We start from the raw sequence: 18,192 nt of genomic DNA on the forward strand, positions 1-18,192 counted from the left end.
ATGGTGGTACAACCAATAGTGGTAATAATGAGGTAGACAGTGGTAAGATGCAACTCACAACTTTTACTTTGGTAACTTTTCAGTTGCTGTGGTATAATTATGCAGTTCTTTAGATGTTACAGAGACGATGCTGCAAATCCACTGTTTAAGGCTTATCAGGTGCTGGGTTGGTTTCGGAGCAGTGGGTTAGGTGTACCTGGTTCCTTTTAGATGCCTTGGATCCTATTCCTTGACTTTCCCTACAAGCTAAATTTGTATAGACAGGAAAACTCAACTGGCCCTCAGAAGGTTGGTGTGGCTGCCTGAAGCTATAAACCTTCACCATGCAAAGGTGTCTGTGGCCCTAAATACTGGCTCTTATCACCAATGAATTCCTAGGAAATGCTTGTTTCTTTTCCAGTGAGGCAAACTCCTCTCCTACTGGTCAGGGATGCAAGTCTATAGTCCAGCTACAGAAGGAAAACGCTCTTCTGCGCCTAAACATCTGAGTAAACACCTCCTAGCGAAGTTCGGCTCCACTCACTAATCTGTGTTGCGAAGTCTTCACTCTATCTTTCCTCCCACTAACTTGATCTGACTACCTCACATCTGCTCTCTGCTGACTACATCCTAGTTAATCTGATCTGTCTTGACTAATCATCTGTCTTACTAGGCCTGACCTGGGTATATATAGGACCTGAACTTTATCCCCATCTAGTGGTGGGATGTATAAATTGCACCTAATAGGCCTGTTAACAGGGATTTTGCAGCTACACAAATGCAAAGTTATACATAACATCCAAATGCTTGTAATAATATAAAAAGTGCTTTTTTAAGCAGTGCCCACACACATGTAGTGGGACGCTGCACTTTGAGCCATGACACATCCATCAGGTGTTACAGGACAGCCAATTGAGAAGTTTCAGCACATGGACACACCCCCTACCTTATAAATAAACACGATCTGGCCGCCATTTTACATTCAGTCTTTTGCCAGTGTAGGGAGAGGTTGCTGTGTGGAGGAGGGACACCAAACGCTAGCTAATAGGGACACAAAAGTCCTTTTAAGACTGGTATAGGTGTGCTATCGATAGGTGTGACTTACATGAGGGGTGTGATATACTTATAATATACTTTCTAACATAGAAAGTATATTGTAGTGCATTTGTACTGTGCAGCAGTTGTGTGCGTTTCTGCAGAGATACTGCAGCTATACAGAGGTGCAAAAGCTATTGGAACAAATAATTTCAACTGGTGTGATATATCAGTTGACCCCCCAAAAAACTGATTGAGGCAGGGGTGGGATATACCAATAATATACTTTCTATATAGTGCATTTGTGTAGTGCAGCATTTGTTTGCGGTTCTGCTGCATTGCCACAGCTACACAGAGTGACAAACGCTATTGGAACAAATCATTTCCACTGGTGTGATATACTAGTTGCCCCCCCAAAAAAGTGATTGAGGCAGGGGTGTGATATACCAATAACATACTTTCTATAAAGTGCATTTGGGTAGTGCAGCATTTGTTTGCAGTTCTGCTGCATTACCGCAGCTACACAGAGTGACAAACGCTATTGGAACAAATAATTTAAACTGGTGTGATATACCAGTTTCCCCCTAAAAAAATTGATTGAGGCAGGGGTGTAATATACCAATAACATACTTTCTTTATAGTGCATTTGGGTAGTGCAGCATTTGTTTGCGGTTCTGTTGCGTTACCGCAGCTACACAGAGTGACAAATGCTATTGGAACAAATAATTTCTACTGGTGTGATTTACCAGTTGCTGTAGCTGGACAGCTAAGACCTGTCCTAGGTTGCTAATGTAGCTTATATGTTTATATAGCTAAACCTGCCAATAACCTTAATACAGTCCGTATGTTTGTGTGTTAAAGACAAAAGCAGAGTTATTTACAGTGACTTCATGTTTGGATGTCATATAATAGTTATATTTTATGTTCATAGAAGCAGATAAGATAATATGCCTTTAAGATTCATTCTATAATGTAAGGTAAGCTCAATGACACAGCAGACACAGCAGAAAACATAGAGTTAAACTGTTGTTGCTGGGCAGGAGTCTTGAGCAATCACAGCCAGCCTCACACACAGCAAGAGTTTTGACCAATTACAGCCAGCCTCACACACAGCTTGTGTGGGAAATTCCCCTAGCAGGAAGCTGTTGGAATCATTATTCACCAGAGAGAGGAGCTGAACCGACACACACTCCACTAAGAGCTGTGGTTTATGGAAGCAAGAGGCCAAAATAGGTATCTAAAACATTTATCTAATGTTCCTACTGGTAATATAGTGATTAGAACTGTATACTGAACTAGTTATTTATGTGTTTACTTACAGTTCCGCCAATTGCAAACTACAAAGTTCACAATTGCAAACTACAAAGTTCACAATTGCAACCATTCAAATTCTATATTGCAATCCAAATTGCATACAACCATACCAGATCATACTCAACCAATCTGCAAATAGTTACTGCTAACTGCATACTGCAAATTGTGACCAGATTCTGCAAGTCAAACTATTAGTTAGACCTCAGATATACCTCTCAGAGAGATCATAAATTGCCTAAACTGTGAGTACAGATACCGAAGAGAGAAATATATCCACCATTTTATGTTGAATGACAAGATTGAACAGTTAAACAACCATCTTACTGCATACCGCCATTTTGTGATATCTTTTAAACATGTGTTATGTACGTGGACTATCTTCTGCGGAGGCGACAGTGTTATATATGAAGAGAAGTTGAAGTTAATAAAGAAGTTATTTCAAGCATTTGGTGTGCTCTTTAAACCTACTGTTTCCATAGAACGGCACTAGAGGAATTACAGACTAAAAGACAGTCTGGTTAGACTAAAAGTCAGAGATATCAAAATTCTTCTAATGCCACAGCGCAGAAGGCAATTCATAGTGCTGCACCTGCCACAGTTGCACCCCAAAAAAAGTAATTGAGGCAGGGGTGTGATATATCAATAATATACTTTCTATATAGTACATTTGGGTAGTGCAGCATTTGTTTGCGGTTCTGCTGAGTTATCGCAGCTACACAGAGTGACAAACACTATTGGAGCAAATAATTTCAACTGGTGTGATATAACAGTTGCCGCCAAAAAAAACTGATTGACGCAGGGGTGTGATATACCTTCTTCTACAAATAATGCTCTTCTATAGGGACTTTGTCACAGTGTCATTTTGAAAATGACAAGGCAGAGAAAGAGGCAGGCCATTCCGGAGGGGTGGTAGGGGTCAGGCAGGTGCACCAGGCCGGAGCCTAAGTGGGAAGTTGCAGAAGGTTCATGCGATTACGTCAAAGGATACACCAGCCTTCCGCTTCTGCACCATCCTCTCTATCTGCACCCCCTTCACTCTCTGCTGTGTGCACCCCCAAAGACACTACCACCATATATCCCCTCCGCTCGAGTCAGAGGAATTATTTTCCCATCCATTCCAAGACCTTAGTGATGCGCAGCCATTCTTGGCATCGGATCAGGAAGAGGAGGTATCAACAGTCTCCACCCAGCAGTCTGACAACAGTAACCAGGTCAGCCCAAGGAGGTTGGTCCCCGCTGTTGCTGCCTACTCCAAGATCTTTCATGTCAGTGGTGGTGAAGGTGACGATGATGATGTGACGATGGACGTCACCGTGGGTGCCCACAAGAGAGGAAGGGGAGGGGAGTTCAGAGGGAGAGACGGAGCAGCAGAAAGGGAGGAGAAGGAGGAGAAGCAGGCAGAACTTACAGTGCACAGGAGGCAAAAAGCAGACTGCTAATGTATCTGGAATGAGCCATCCACCATGCACAGTCACATCTTGCGCTCCCAGGACGCCGGCACATGGCCCCGCAGCGTGGACTTTTTTAACGTGTCTGCTGCTGACAATAGTGTTGCCATCTGCAGCCTGTGTTGTCAACGCATAAGTCGCGATAAGCCCAACACTCACTTAGGGGCGACCGCCTTAAAAAGGCACCTGGCCTCCCATCACCGAGCCCAGTGGGAGCAACACCGTCAGAACCCACAAAGCAACACTCCTGGCACTCCAAGTCCTGCCTCTTCTCCTTCTCCTCTCACCTCCCATTTGTCCTCCACTCCACCTTCCACCATGCTGTCGTCGCGTTCATCTGGCAAAAGGCAGGCTTCCGTGGCCCAAATGTTCGAGCGTAAAAAGATGATGACATGGATAACCCTCTTGCCCAATGGCTGACTGCCGGCTTGTCGGAACTGCTAGCCCGCCAACTACTGGCATATAAACTGGTGGACTCAGAGGCTGTTAAAAAATTTGGCCGTTGGCACAACGCAATGGAAGGTCCCCAGAAGGAAATATTTCTACTAGAAGGGCATCCCGGAGCTATATGTGTCGGCACCAAGACCACAGACACCTTGTCTAGCAAACACGGGCAGGGAAGGTACATAACTTTTACTGCCCACTGGGTGAACCTTCTGATGGCTGTCAAGCATGCAACCCGTGGTACCCGTTTGGATTTGGTGTTACCGCCATGGATTGCATGCAGGCCTGCCTCTTCTTCTCCTCCTCCTACTCCATCCTCAGTCTCCTCCTTGGCTGACTCCACCTTTTCCACTGCTACCGCCTCTTCTGCTGAACTCCTTCAGCTCCCCAGAACCTATTCGTCGTGCCAGGTGAGACGTTGTCATGCTGTGGCTGTGGCTGTTGTGCCTGGAAGCCAAGAGCCACACCAGTCCTGCACCCCTTTCAGCTCTTCGGTCACAGGCTGATCGGTGGCTAACCGCGCTCAATTTGACAGTTTGTAAAGTGATGTGCAAGCAATCTTGCCAATCTGCTGAGCGCGCTGAAACAGGGCAAAATGACACACATGCCATGCATGGCACACGTCCTGAACTTAGTCGTGCAGCGATTCGTTGCCAAATACCCCAGGGTCCAGGATGTCTTGCGGCAGGCCAGGAAAATCTCTGGCCATTTTAGAAGATCTTACACAGCCATGGCTCGCCTTGCTGACGTTCAGTGGCGACACCACTTCCCTGTCAGACGTTTGTTTTGTGACTGCCCGACGTGCTGGAACTCCACCTTGTATATGCTTGATAGGCTGCTCCAGCAGAAACATGCTGTTAACGACTACCTGTACGAACTCTGCGACAGGACAGGTTCTGGGGAGCTTAATTTTTTTTTATCGCGCCAGTGGCTGCTCATGCGTGACGCATACAGACTTCTGCGGCCATCTGATGAGATCACCAACTGGTCAGTCGCAGCAGTGACATTGTATCTTACGCCTTCTTTCTGGAGCATGCATTGCGTTGTGTTATTGATCAAGCAGGAGCTGGAACATGAGGAAGTCGCTATGCTGAATGAATTCCCAGGGGGGGCTACTCCATCTGAGACAAGTCAGCAGGAGTCTAAAGAGGAGTTAGAGGAGGATGGTGGCTGGGGGAGGAGGAGGAGCAAGAAGAGCAGGCTTTAAACTTTTCGGGGATCCTCTGGTGTTGTCCGTGGCTGGGGGGAGGAGACCGAGGATGACATTCTCCTGGGTGATGAGCAGGAGCCAGGGCGCTCCACCGCTTCCAATTTAGTGCAAATTGGGTCCTTCATTCTCCAGTGTTTGAAGAGGGACCCCCATATAAAAAGCATAAAGGTCAAGGACCTGTACTGGGTGGCAACGTACTTAGACCCCCGGTACAAACACAAAATGGTGGACATGTTACCAGCATCACAGAGGGCTGTCAGAATGCAGCATTTACAGGTCTTGCTGCGAGAGATGCTGCATTCTGCTGCTGAGGCCACTAGCAGAGGAATTTCCAACCACAGCGAAACAGGTGCGGGTACCAATCCTACCGCAACTGCAAAAAGAGAGCGATTTGAAGATGTGTTGTCACTTCGGATATAAGATCATTCTTGCAGCCAACCCATCGAAAGCCACCCTCCGGATCCAGCCTTAGGGAATGCCTAGACCGACAGGTGTCCGACTATATTGGGTTAATGGCCGATGTGGATGCTCTGAGAAGCGAGGAACCTCTTGACTACAGTGTGCAGGCTTTATGTGTGGCCAGAGCTGGCACAATTTGCCATGGAACTCTTGGCTTGCCCCTTGTTGAGTGTCCTGTCCGAAAGGACGTTCAGTGCAGCAGGGGGGATCGTGACCGATAAGCGCACCCTCCTAGATCACGACAGTGTAGACTACCTCACATTTTTTTTAATGAATTAGGCATGGATCTCAGAGGAATTTAACACCTGTGATGACCACGTGTAATTGAATTTCCTCATGCCATCCCACACATATCCGCCACGACCCAGAACAAAGAATGGTCCTTCTCTTATGTATATACAGCGGCATAAAAGGCCTTTTATGTTAGGTGAATGCCTATTGCCTAATTTTTTAGGCCTGTACTGGCCGACAGTTACATATTTATTCTGTGACCGCCTAATGCACCTCCAGCCACAGAATCCAAAGTTCTTTGCTGTCAGGCCCTATTAGCTAGCATTTGGTGTCCCTAAGCCCTCATGCACACGACCGTTCTGTTTTTTGCGCAATTTGCGGAACAGAACAGGACATGTTCTATTTTTTTTTTGTGGGGCTACGGAACGGAGCAACGGATGCAGCCAGCACATGGAGTGCTGTCCGCATCTTTTGCTCCCCTATTGAAGTGAATAGGTCCGCACCCGAGCCGAAAAAACTGTGGCTCGGATGTAGACCAGAACAACGGTCGTGTGCATGAGGCCTAACTGTCCCTGCTCCAAAATGCAACCTCTTCCTACACTGGCAAAACACATAATGTAAAATGGCTGCCAGATCTGGCTTCTGGTTTAGGGTAGGGGTGTGTCCATATGCTTAAACGTCTCAAAAACGAAACAACCGCCGGGCAAACCGCAAGGCCATCTCTAATGTCCATGTTGTTCCTGTTGGCAGGGGTGTTTTCTGCCTCTGGACACTTACCTGTCGTGTCGTCCACTGCTGCCTGCTTTCTTCCCCTTTGTTGCTTAGCCTGTTGGAGATTCCGGTTCCTCTGTATCGTGGAGGAATCTGTTGCCTCCACCTTCTGATGCCATATTGCAGGGACTGTTAGTAGGGCCTAGGTTTGAGAGTATGAGCTCCCCTACCATTGAGGACGGCTCATATAGTCAGGGGGTCAGGGATAGGATTTAGGGATCCTTAGTTGGTTACCAACTCCCTTTTCCCTGTTTGCCGGCCTAGTTGCTGCCCCGTGTACCCACCTTATTGTACGGTGGAGAGTTTCCCCCACTCCCCACCAGTGACACATCTACTGGCAATTCATAAGACCAATCTAGTGGGAATTTAGGAGGAGGAGATTTATCTCCCCCTTAGGCCTCATGCACACGACCGTTGTGTGTGTCCGTTGTTCCGTTTTCCGTGATTTTCTGCGGACCCATTGACTTTCAATGGGTCCATTGAAAACTCGGAAAATGCACCGCTTGTCATCCGCGTCCATGATCCGTGTTTCCTGTCCGTCAAAAAAATATGTACCTGTCCTATGTTTTTTGACGGACAACGGTTCGCGGACCCATTCAAGTCAATGGGTCCGTGAAAAAACACGGAGGCACACAAGAATGTCATCCGCGTCCGTGATCCGTGTCCGTTTTTTTCCTATCATTTTCAAGGCAAACTTGACTTAGATTTTTTTTTCACTTTTCTGGTCTGGTGATCCTCCAAAAATCAAGAAAGACACACGGAAGAAAAAACGGTCACGGATCACGGAACAACGGAACCCCGTTTTGCGGACCGGTGAAAAAATACTGTCGTGTGCATGAGGCCTTACTCCCATTTTTTTTTTGTCATAAAACAGTCACAAACTTGGGGTCTGCAACAACATTTTTTTATGCTGCCCTCAGTTTCCAAATAGGAGGCATGGCTGAAGGCAGTAAATAGGTGGGGCCATCAGCCTCAGCATATTTATTATCATTTATGTTGGAAACTGGCATAAACGATGACTGAAATCTACGCCAGCTACATAGATTTCAATCAGGCACACGGACTGCACGTTGTCATGAATACATCCTCTGGCGGTGAAGGGCATATGAAGACCGGAGTAGAACACACCGATCTTGATAAATCAGGATTTGCAACCACTGGGCTACCACTTTATGCTCTAAATGTATGAATATGGATGAGACATTGATGTTTACTTCTTACCAACAGTAGGATCATTGCTTATGGCAGAGTTATCCAAGTCATCCCCTCCCAAGTATTTCTCCAGGCGGGCACAGGATACGTTTGTCTGGAAATTGGAAAGAGTCATTAGAAGACCGTTATATACACAGTGGTTACACACAGTACAACTATAGTTACGTTCTTAGTAAAGTTAAAAACTGACCATTTAAGCAGTGCCAAAGAGCCCCTGCCCAGGGGGTGCCTCTAGCCCCTCAGTAAAGACAAGTTGTGCAGAGGATTCAGACATATCTTTTACGGTCTTACCCAACCTGTTCATGCATGTATTCTGCACATCTGGCATCCATGTTGCGGCCGCAACACATAGGTGCATTTTCAATACAACAATCGGTCTCTATATCAATGTGCAACGGGCGCCTCTCCCTAGGGCCCTCTATATAACGCGCGCGTCCCAGGTGTAGGAAATGCAGAGTGGTATAGGGCGGCCTAAAATGTCTCTTTATCCGTGTCACAGTGCTCCTACCTGGATACGGGTGGACCCCAGGCTTTGGCCCCAAAGCAACACATAGGGGGAATAATTGAGGGATAAAAGAATAACTTGAGTCCAGACCTTGAGATGAAGTTCAATGGCAGCTTTACTTGAATAAACGTTTCTCCAAAATGGTTTACAGGCTTTGTCTTGGTTCCGGCAGGCTTTAGCATGAAACTGGCAGGCAAACTCCACTCTTCTATATCTGTTTCTCTCTGACTCTGCTATACTGACAGGCTGGCTGTATAACTCAGCTTCTTCTGTATGCTGCACTTCACTTTATAGTCTGACTCTAGGTTATGCCAGGGAACTTTCTTCCTGGCTCCTGAGGCTTCAAGCTTTGGCCTCCATGGCCAGCAAAGCTTAGGGTGAGCATGTTTCAGCAGAGACATGCCCCTGCACACCATTCCCCAAGCAAGGGGTAAGCTAGACTAACTAGAACTTCTGCCCCACCCTTCCTGCAGGAAGTATGTCTAGCACACTCCCCTATAGAGGGGGGTTAGAATGGAATGGAAAGTTCCACTCTATCTAAGTATAGCTCTGCCTTGTTTGCCTCCACCTGTTGGTGAACCAGGCACATTACATGCTATAAACAGTTACATAACATTAGAAATGCACAGTGTGGAGGACCTGGAATAAATGCATACGATGACATGAGGTTAGACCAATAAAGACAGTAGCAAGGTGCAGAAGTGGTAACACCACTCTGGGGTGTTACAAATGTAGGACACAGACCCGACACCTAATGGTTTCCAGGGTCATGAGAAATGGAGCAGAATAGTGCACGTCCTGAATTTCTATGCAAGGACCCTCGTAAGGAGGTATGGATAGCACCACTATGGGTCCGTGTGCAGCCTGCGTCCACACATATCTACATTATATTTGTGTGAATAAGACCTAAAACGATAGATATATATAGAAGCTCTTTTACTTACCTGCACTATTCTAGATATAAGCATAGGCAACATGGAGAGGGGGAAGCGGAGGACATTAAACAGGGAGATGGATGTGAAGGCTCTCTTTGCATTCAGCACATTGTTTTGATCAACTACGACATAAACAGCAAAACTGGCCATCGACACCTGCAAAAATAAGAAACAGCATCATAGTAGTTTAGGCAGATTTAGGCAGATTTTTCAAAACTGTGTAAAATGAAGACTGTCTTTGTTGCGCACAGCAACCAATCAAAGATCAGCTTTCATTTCTTAAACTGCCCTGGTTAAATAAAAGCTGTACTGTGATTGGTTGCTATGGGAGATAAGCCTGTAACTTGAAAGAGGCCTACGTGGAAATGGCACAGTTGTCCATAGCAACCTGTCAGATAACATTTTATTTGTCATGTTACCGACAATGAAAGAAAAGATTATGAGCCTCATTTAGAACTGTCTAATAGGAAGACTGTCTTAGTTGCCCATAGCAACCAATCAGGGCTCACCTTTGACTTTTTCAGAACACTAAGATATGAAAGGTGAGCTCTGATTGGTTGCTATGGGCAACTAAGACAGTTTTCCTATTAGACAGTTCTAATAAATGGGACCCTATATGTGACAGGGGATCAACTGATTCTTACCAAAAAGGGGGCACAGTTGAATATGAACATGGAGACGGAGAATAGATAGGCGAAGTGTAACGTGTACTTCAGTTCCTTCTCACGAATTTCCTGCACCTGTTTCTCAAATGAAGGCTCCCAGGCGTACAACTTCAAGACCTAGAACAAAACAAATGACGTAGAGTAAATATGGCGGCAAACATTCATAAAACAGCTAAATACATGACAAGCCGAGTAATAACAACCCTCACCTTTATGCCGTTCAGGATTTCATTCATTATTTTCAGCCGTTTATCTTTGTTTTTCATGTTTTTCATCTGCAGAACACAAGAGTAGATTGGACTTTATGTGTATGTGCCATAGAGGCAGCCATAGAGCCGAAAAGTGGCCCCTTCCTCCATGTAAGACCAGTCGCAGGCCTAGCCCTCCCTCTAGGTCATTATCGCCTACTTTTAGATGTGTGTCCTGCCCCTTAACCCCTTGAGGACCGCCGGTGTATATGTACGGCGGAAGTCCGGTCTTTAAACACGACGCCCGCTTGCGGGGTTTCTGCTATTTAAAATAGCAGAGACCCATGGCACACGTATGCTATTAGCCATAAGGCTGATCACATACATTTTATCCCTTTAGATGCCGTGGTCAAATGTGACCACCGCATCTGATCAGTCCGGAAGCGGAAGTCGCGTTTTTCCGCTCTGGTAACAGAGTTCCCCGGCCTCAAGCAGGCTTCGGTGTCTATTTCAGGAATATACCAATTTAGGCCACTATAGCATTGTATTGTTATATTGCAAATTAAATGTTCAATGATTGCTATTTAGCCGACAATGAACACAATGGGCAATCTAATGATTGCCAGTTATTGTCAACCAAGGTGACTTAAAAAGAGTAAAAAAAAAAAAAAAAGTTAAAAAATCTTTTTACAAATATAAAAAATAAATAAAAAACCCCATAAAAGTTCAAATCACCTCCCTTTCCTTAAATAAAAATAGTTAACCAATATAAAAAATAAACATGGGCATCGCCGTGTGCGAAAATGCCCATACAAATAAAATATAACAATATTAATGGCATACGGCAAATGGCGTAATGGAAAAAAATTAACAGCCAATTTGCCATTTTTTGTCACTTCAACTACCCAATAATTTTTTTTATAAAAAGTGATCAAAAATTCGCACACACTTCAAAATGGTATCACGGAAAGGAACAGATCGTCCTGCAAAAAAAGAGCCCTGACACAGCCCTGTACTCATAACTATAAAAAAGCTATAGGGGTCAGAATATGGTTATAAAAATAATTTTTTTTCCCCCTCAAAGGTTTTAATTTTTTTAACTGTATTAAAATGCCAAAAAAAATTACCACATAGTGTACAGTGTAATAATAATGGAAAAATTTTTTATCAGAATTGCCAATTCTACCGCATTTGGAATTTTATTTCTGCTTCCCACTACATGGTATGCAACTGTAAATGGCTCCATTAGAAAGTACAACTTGTCCTGCAAAAAATAAATCCTCATAAGGCTATGTGAACGGAAAAATAAAAAAGTTAAGACTATGGGAAGGCTGGGAGTGAAAAACGAAAACGCAAAAATGAAAATCACCCGGTCCTGAAAGGGTTAAGGTATAGATCGTATCCTCAAACTTATTGTCCTTGGACAAAAAAACTATAGTGCCCCCATAACAATACCAGTAATGTTTCCCCATAAAGGGGAAAGCCACAGTACCCCACAAAGTGCTTCCATAACAGTAGCAGCCACAGTTCCCCCATAATACTGACAGCCATGGTGCTCTTATACCACAGAGTCACTGTTCCCCTCTTAAAGGGTTTGTCCAGGATAAGAAAAACAAGGCTTGCTAAGAGCACCACACCTGTCCATAGGTTGTGTCTGGTACTGCGGCTGAGCTCCACTGAAGTGAGTGGTGCAATAACCCCACAAAAGACAGGTGTGGCGCTGACTTTGGAAGAAAGCAGCTGTGCTTTTCCTATGCTAGACAACTCCTTTAACAGCGACAGCCACAGAGTCCCAATAACAGTGACAGCCATTATGCCCACATAATAGTGACAACAGAGTGCCACAACTAGTGGCAGCCACAGAGTCTTCATAGCAGAGACAGCCATGGTGCCCCTACAGTGTCCTGCTCCAGAGTTGCGGTACACTATAAAGTGTAAAATAATGTATTTTTGTGTATTACATGTATTTACTGTATTTTGTATGCACAAGGTATGTCCTCCTTCGCATGCCTCGCAAAAAAGATAGAACATGTCCTATTCTTTTCTGTCTTGCAGACAAGAATAGCTATGGTTACAATGGATGCACAAAAAAACAAACGCAACACGGGAGTCATCCAGCATTTTTTGCGGATGCGCCATTGTGTGAATGCACCCTTAGGCTAAATTGTGAGAGGAGCATATGTTGCTGACTCATGAGCCAGCCTGGACCCAAATCCATCCACAGCTGGGCCAGAGACAACAACTACAAAACCAGGCCAGATATAACAGACAGGGGTAGAGAAAGCCCAGTAGAGATAACCTGTCTAAAAAACTGTATAGAGTCCATATTCAGGAGCGCGATGCCTGAGCATACCAAATAACAGTTTGGTCCACTGTCAGAAATACACACATCCCAAGGTGGATTCTGTGGACATGTACTGCAACCTGTTCAAAAAAGGAGCAAGGTTTTTGTCTGCCATTAGTGGAAACCGCCCTGTAGTTGCATCGCATTACCAAATGAAATAAAAAAAATTCCAGCTCACCATACATATTCAGTTGCCTGCGTTGCCTTTTTTTCAATTCCGGTTAAAAGTACATAGATAAGACTTCACCACCCTCCAGCACAGATTAACATGTTTCAAACGCAATGTTCTTAATCATAACCTTCTGACGTGTGCAATACCTAGGGAGAAATAGTCTACGTCCACCAATAGACCAATAGAAGTGGAGAGGGAGAAGAAAGTGGAGGGGGAGGGAGAAACAGGTGTTTGTGGACAGAGGTACAATCAGCCCCAGGTTGCACACTTAAAAATCTACTTGCCACCACCAACATAATATTTAACATTTAAAATTCAGTGCATATATTTGATACCAATTTCTGCTGACTAGCTTGCACATATACACAAAGCTACTCTGAAGACAAGTAAAATTAAAAACACGATATAAAAATAGAAGGGCGTATCTTGAATTCAATCAAAATAGAGCACCTCCAGGAAAACCGCAATATGTGAACAGCCTCCTAGTTCCAAATCTAAGAGAAGACTAATTAATACCCTAATCCTTGTAGGTGCTCTAATTGTAAATGACTGGGTTTTTAATTCATGTGTGAGTAGATCTTGAAACACAGATGGCCCGTGCTGACAGTGCATCTCCTCCAAAAAAATAATAATATTTATTTTCTATCATAGTAACATAGTAGTAACATAGTATATAAGGCCGAAAAAAAGACATTTGTCCATCCAGTTCGGCCTGTTATCCTGCAAGTTGATCCAAAGGAAGGCAAAAAAAACTAAAAACTAAAGCGGAAACAAATATAGGCAGTTTTACATACTTGTGAGAGACTATTGATATAGGTACATCAATTCCCTTTTCTGGTTAAGTCCTAACGGGAAACGGGTACCTAGTCTGAATATCCAGAAAGCTTCACCGTAATAATATTTTTTTCTTTAGATTACCACCCCTAAAAGGAAGTGTCACTTTCTTAATCGCATATACCCTGAAAACTATCCACATTTCTGTTGTGTTTGTTAATAAAGTGATTTGCTGCACTAGATATTCCTGTAGCTTGAGGATTGGCTAATAATTTCGGTGTTCGCAGTAGCTTAATTTTGAGCTGCCTGCCAGTGCTTTCTACATACATTAAGTCACAACTTATGCATCTTAAGACATATACAAGCTCCATAGAGTTGCAATTCAGATATTTTTTTATTTTAAAACTTTCTATATGTGAAACATTGTCTAATGGGTTTTACATGGGTGTCCCCCGCATTTTGTAAACCCCTGATACTTCAACCAGGTATTCTTGGTTTGTTTTATTTTAGTAAATAATGAGGGGGACACCATGTTGACTAGTGTACGCGATCAACGTGAGGCAATCCTGCAACCCTCCTTAAGGGTGTCATATAAAATGCCATCCTTAAAAAGGATTGGAAGGCACCTGTAAACTACTTGTTTTATAAGAGGAAACTTGTCGACTATAGGTGAGTACAAGTGTTGGTTTATTAGTTTTGACAGTACTGCTGATCAGCTCCTGTTTATGGGATTTTAAAAGGAGTTCATTTCTATTTTTATTTGTGGCTATGTTTTTAGCTCGCCTCAGCATCCAATTGGCATTAGCTCAATTTTTTTTATCTATTCCATATCTGTGATGCAGTTTCTTCTCGCTCTAATAAACTCCCCTACCGGGATGGCTTTTATGGTGTGACCTGGGTGATAGCTGCTAGCCTGAAGAATGGTGTTACCAGATATCTCCTTATGATAAGTCTCCATATAAATGATTTCATCTGGAATACCCCTTAAATTCAGATCCAAAAAAGCAAATACTATGCCTACCCATATTATGTGTGAAACGCAGATTATACACATTTGTGTTGGCGAATTCAACAAAGTCTGGTATGGCAGACACATCGCCACTCCATATGAGTAGCAAATCGTTGATGTACAGTACAGACCAAAAGTTTGGACAGACCTTCTCATTCAAAGAGTTTTCTTTATTTTCATGACTATGAAAATTGTAGATTCACACTGAAGGCATCAAAACTATGAATTAACACATGTGGAATTATATACATAACAAAAAAGTGTGAAACAACTGAAAATATGTCATATTCTAGGTTCTTCAAAGTAGCCACCTTTTGCTTTGATTACTGCTTTGCACACTCTTGGCATTCTCTTGATGAGCTTCAAGAGGTAGTCACCTGAAATGGTTTTCACTTCACAGGTGTGCCCTGTCAGGTTATATAAGTGGGATTTCTTGCCTTATAAATGGGGTTGGGACCATCAGTTGCGTTGTGGAGAAGTCAGGTGGATACACAGCTGATAGTCCTAATGAATAGACTGTTAGAATTTGTATTATGGCAAGAAAAAAGCAGCTAAGTAAAGAAAAACGAGTGGCCATCATTACTTTAAGAAATGAAAGTCAGTCAGTACGAAAAATTGGGAAAACATGTGTTAATTCATAGTTTTGATGCCTTCAGTGTGAATCTACAATTTTCATAGTCATGAAAATAAAGAAAACTATTTCAATGGTGAGAAGGTGTGTCCAAACTTTTGGTCTGTACTGCATCTGCCATACCAGACGATGTCGCCACCTAAACGCATTGGAGTCTGAAATAAATAAAGCGTTCTTCTCAATAACCCATGGTTAAATTTGCCAGAGATGGGGAAAACTTGGCCCCCATCGAAACTCCTCAAATCTGCAAAAAAATAATATTGTTGAAACCAAAATAGTTGTGTGTAAGTAAAAAGCCAGTTACATCAAGGATGTAGTCTATAAAGTTTGTGGGGTGGCTACTATATCTATACAAGTGGTACTCAAGTGCTTGAAGAGCTATATCATGAGGCATAGATGGATACAAGGAAATGACATCCATTGTAAGCCAAGTATAATGTTTTTCCCACACTCTGTTTGAAACTGCTTTGAGGACTTCAGTTGTGTCTTTAACCTGTCAATCTTTTTACAAGGGGTTGAAGTATGCCATCTAGACACTCACCAATTTTTTCTAGGAGCAACCCTATACCTGAAACTATTGGCCTTAATAGGGGAGGATTCATCTTTTTATGTATTTTTGGAAGTGCGTGCATAATGGGAGTAATCGGTGACTCCACGTCCAGGAAACTGAACTGTTTTTAATCAAAATAAACACCATTGCTTTTACCTCTATCTAAGAGAGCATTATATTCCCTTCGATATTTATCCAGAGGATTTTCATGTAGTTTCCTGTTCGTGGAGGCATCAGACAACATGACCATCATCTGTTCAAAATAGCTTTCTTTATCCATAACTACGACTGAACCTCCTTTGTCAGCCGACCTTATAATAAGGTCTGGATGTTTTCTAAATTGTTTCAAAGCTATTGTTTGAGCTGATGTAAGATTATAACCATGGCGTGTACCTTTTGCCCGTCTGTGTATTTCCAGTTAGCTCATTCTCAAGTGCCTCCTGAAATAAAAACATACTGTCGATGCTGGGAATTGATCGGATAATATTCCGGATTACTTAGCTTAAATTTCTGCGGCATAGAAAATAATTTATTTATTTATTTTTGGAGGAGATGCACTGTCAGCACGGGCCATCTGTGTTTCAAGATCTACACACACATGAATTAAATACCCAGTCATTTACAATTAGAGCAACTACAAGAATTAGGGTATTAATTGGTCTTCGGTGCTCTATTTTGATTGAATTCAAGATACACTCTTGCATTTTTATATTGTGTATTTAATTTTACTTGTCCGCAGAGTAGCTTTGTGTATATGTGCAAGCTAGTCAGCAGAAATTGGTATCAAATATATGCACTGAATTTGTAATGTTAAATATTATGTTGGTGGTGGCAAGTAGATTTTGAAGTGTGCAACCTAAGGGCTGATTGTTCCTCTGTCCACAAACACCTGTTTCTCCCTCCCCCTCCCCTTTCTTCTCCCTCTCCTCTTCCATTGGTGGACGTAGACTATTTCTCCCTAGGTGTTGCACACGTCAGAAGGTTATGATTAAGAACATTGCGTTTGAAACATGTTAACCCGTGGTGGAGGGTGGTGAAGTCTTATCTATGTACTTTTAAACGGAATTAAAATAAAAATGACGCTGATTTTTTTGGGATGCTGGAGACTCCAGAATTGTTCTAAAGTGTACACCCCATGCCTGGACATCAACGTCAGCTAGAGAAGCACAGAGTAAGGAAGACTACTTGTCACGACAGAGGGTAGGGATAAGTGCAGTCCCTAGCTTAGATACGAGTAGGGGCCTAAAGAAGAAAAGAGGATTACCGTAACAGAGTCAAGCAAGCCAAAGTCAAAGTCAGGAGGTCACGCAGGTACACAGGGAGCATCACAATAACGAGGTCAAAATACAATCTGAAGTCAGAAGCCAAGAGGTACAGGTCAACTCCAGGGAGGTCACAGGGTCAAGGTCAAAAAGCAAAGCAGAGGTCCAAACACACGAATGACACAATATGAAAATGCTGGTGAGAGTAGCAAGACCAATCACAGACAACCTGCAGGTTACCTGTTTAAATAGGTCCAGAGGATGGATCATGTGACATTATCTATGTTCCCTGAATACCAACACCTGAGCGCCGACTTATCATTATTTTTCCGATTGGACTACAGGTGGCCTCCAACCACCTGTCTTCCCCACACTTGAGGGGGGAGACCAGTGGGTCCTCAAGCATGCTGCTCATTCCCAACCTCTGGAAGACAAGAAGGAACAGTGAATCTCAAATCCGCTGTTACCCTCCAGCTACAATGTCACCTTATCTGCTACTTCCAGAAAGCCCCCTGTTGCCAGTGTAGCCGCCCTTCCCTGAGGGGCAGCACACTGAGGAAGGCGACACTGCTGGAATCTGGGTGGGCAGAAACAGTCTAGGTAAGTATTACCTACCTTTCCCCCGCCACCATTCCCCCCCCCCAGGGGTTAACATTCCTCCCCTCCTCCCTGTACTAGGTTTTAGGGGGTTAACCTTTTGCTTGGTCCTCTTCTCCTGTGTTCTCTAAAGTGAACACAGTAAAGGTTTTTTTTTCCTCAAAACCTTGGCCTCTCACCGACCCTCGGTCCGGCTCCAGTCCCCAGCCCCCAGCCCCCTTCACCTTCCTCCGGGCTCAGCGGTACTCCAGCGCTCACAGGCCTCCTTGGGCGGCCGCTACTTTCTCTCACTGGGTGTCGGTACGGGTGACACTCCCACTCCCTCTGTAGTGTCCCACTAGGTATGGGTGGGCACTACACAAGGGTCAATTGGTGTGCGCGTTACTCCTACTCACAAGGAACAGAAATGTCATATTTAATTCTGCATTTAATGTATGTTTTAATGTGTTGTTATATG

The 18,192-nt window shown here is 43.7% G+C and overlaps 1 pseudogene; it reads right to left on the reverse strand.

Annotated features, from left to right (window-relative positions):
* Positions 1 to 18,192, reverse strand: part of LOC122941136 — a 193,936-nt pseudogene that overhangs the window by 78,866 nt on the left and 96,878 nt on the right.

Source organism: Bufo gargarizans, chromosome 6 (assembly GCF_014858855.1).
Source record: "Bufo gargarizans isolate SCDJY-AF-19 chromosome 6, ASM1485885v1, whole genome shotgun sequence".
NCBI lineage: Eukaryota > Metazoa > Chordata > Amphibia > Anura > Bufonidae > Bufo > Bufo gargarizans.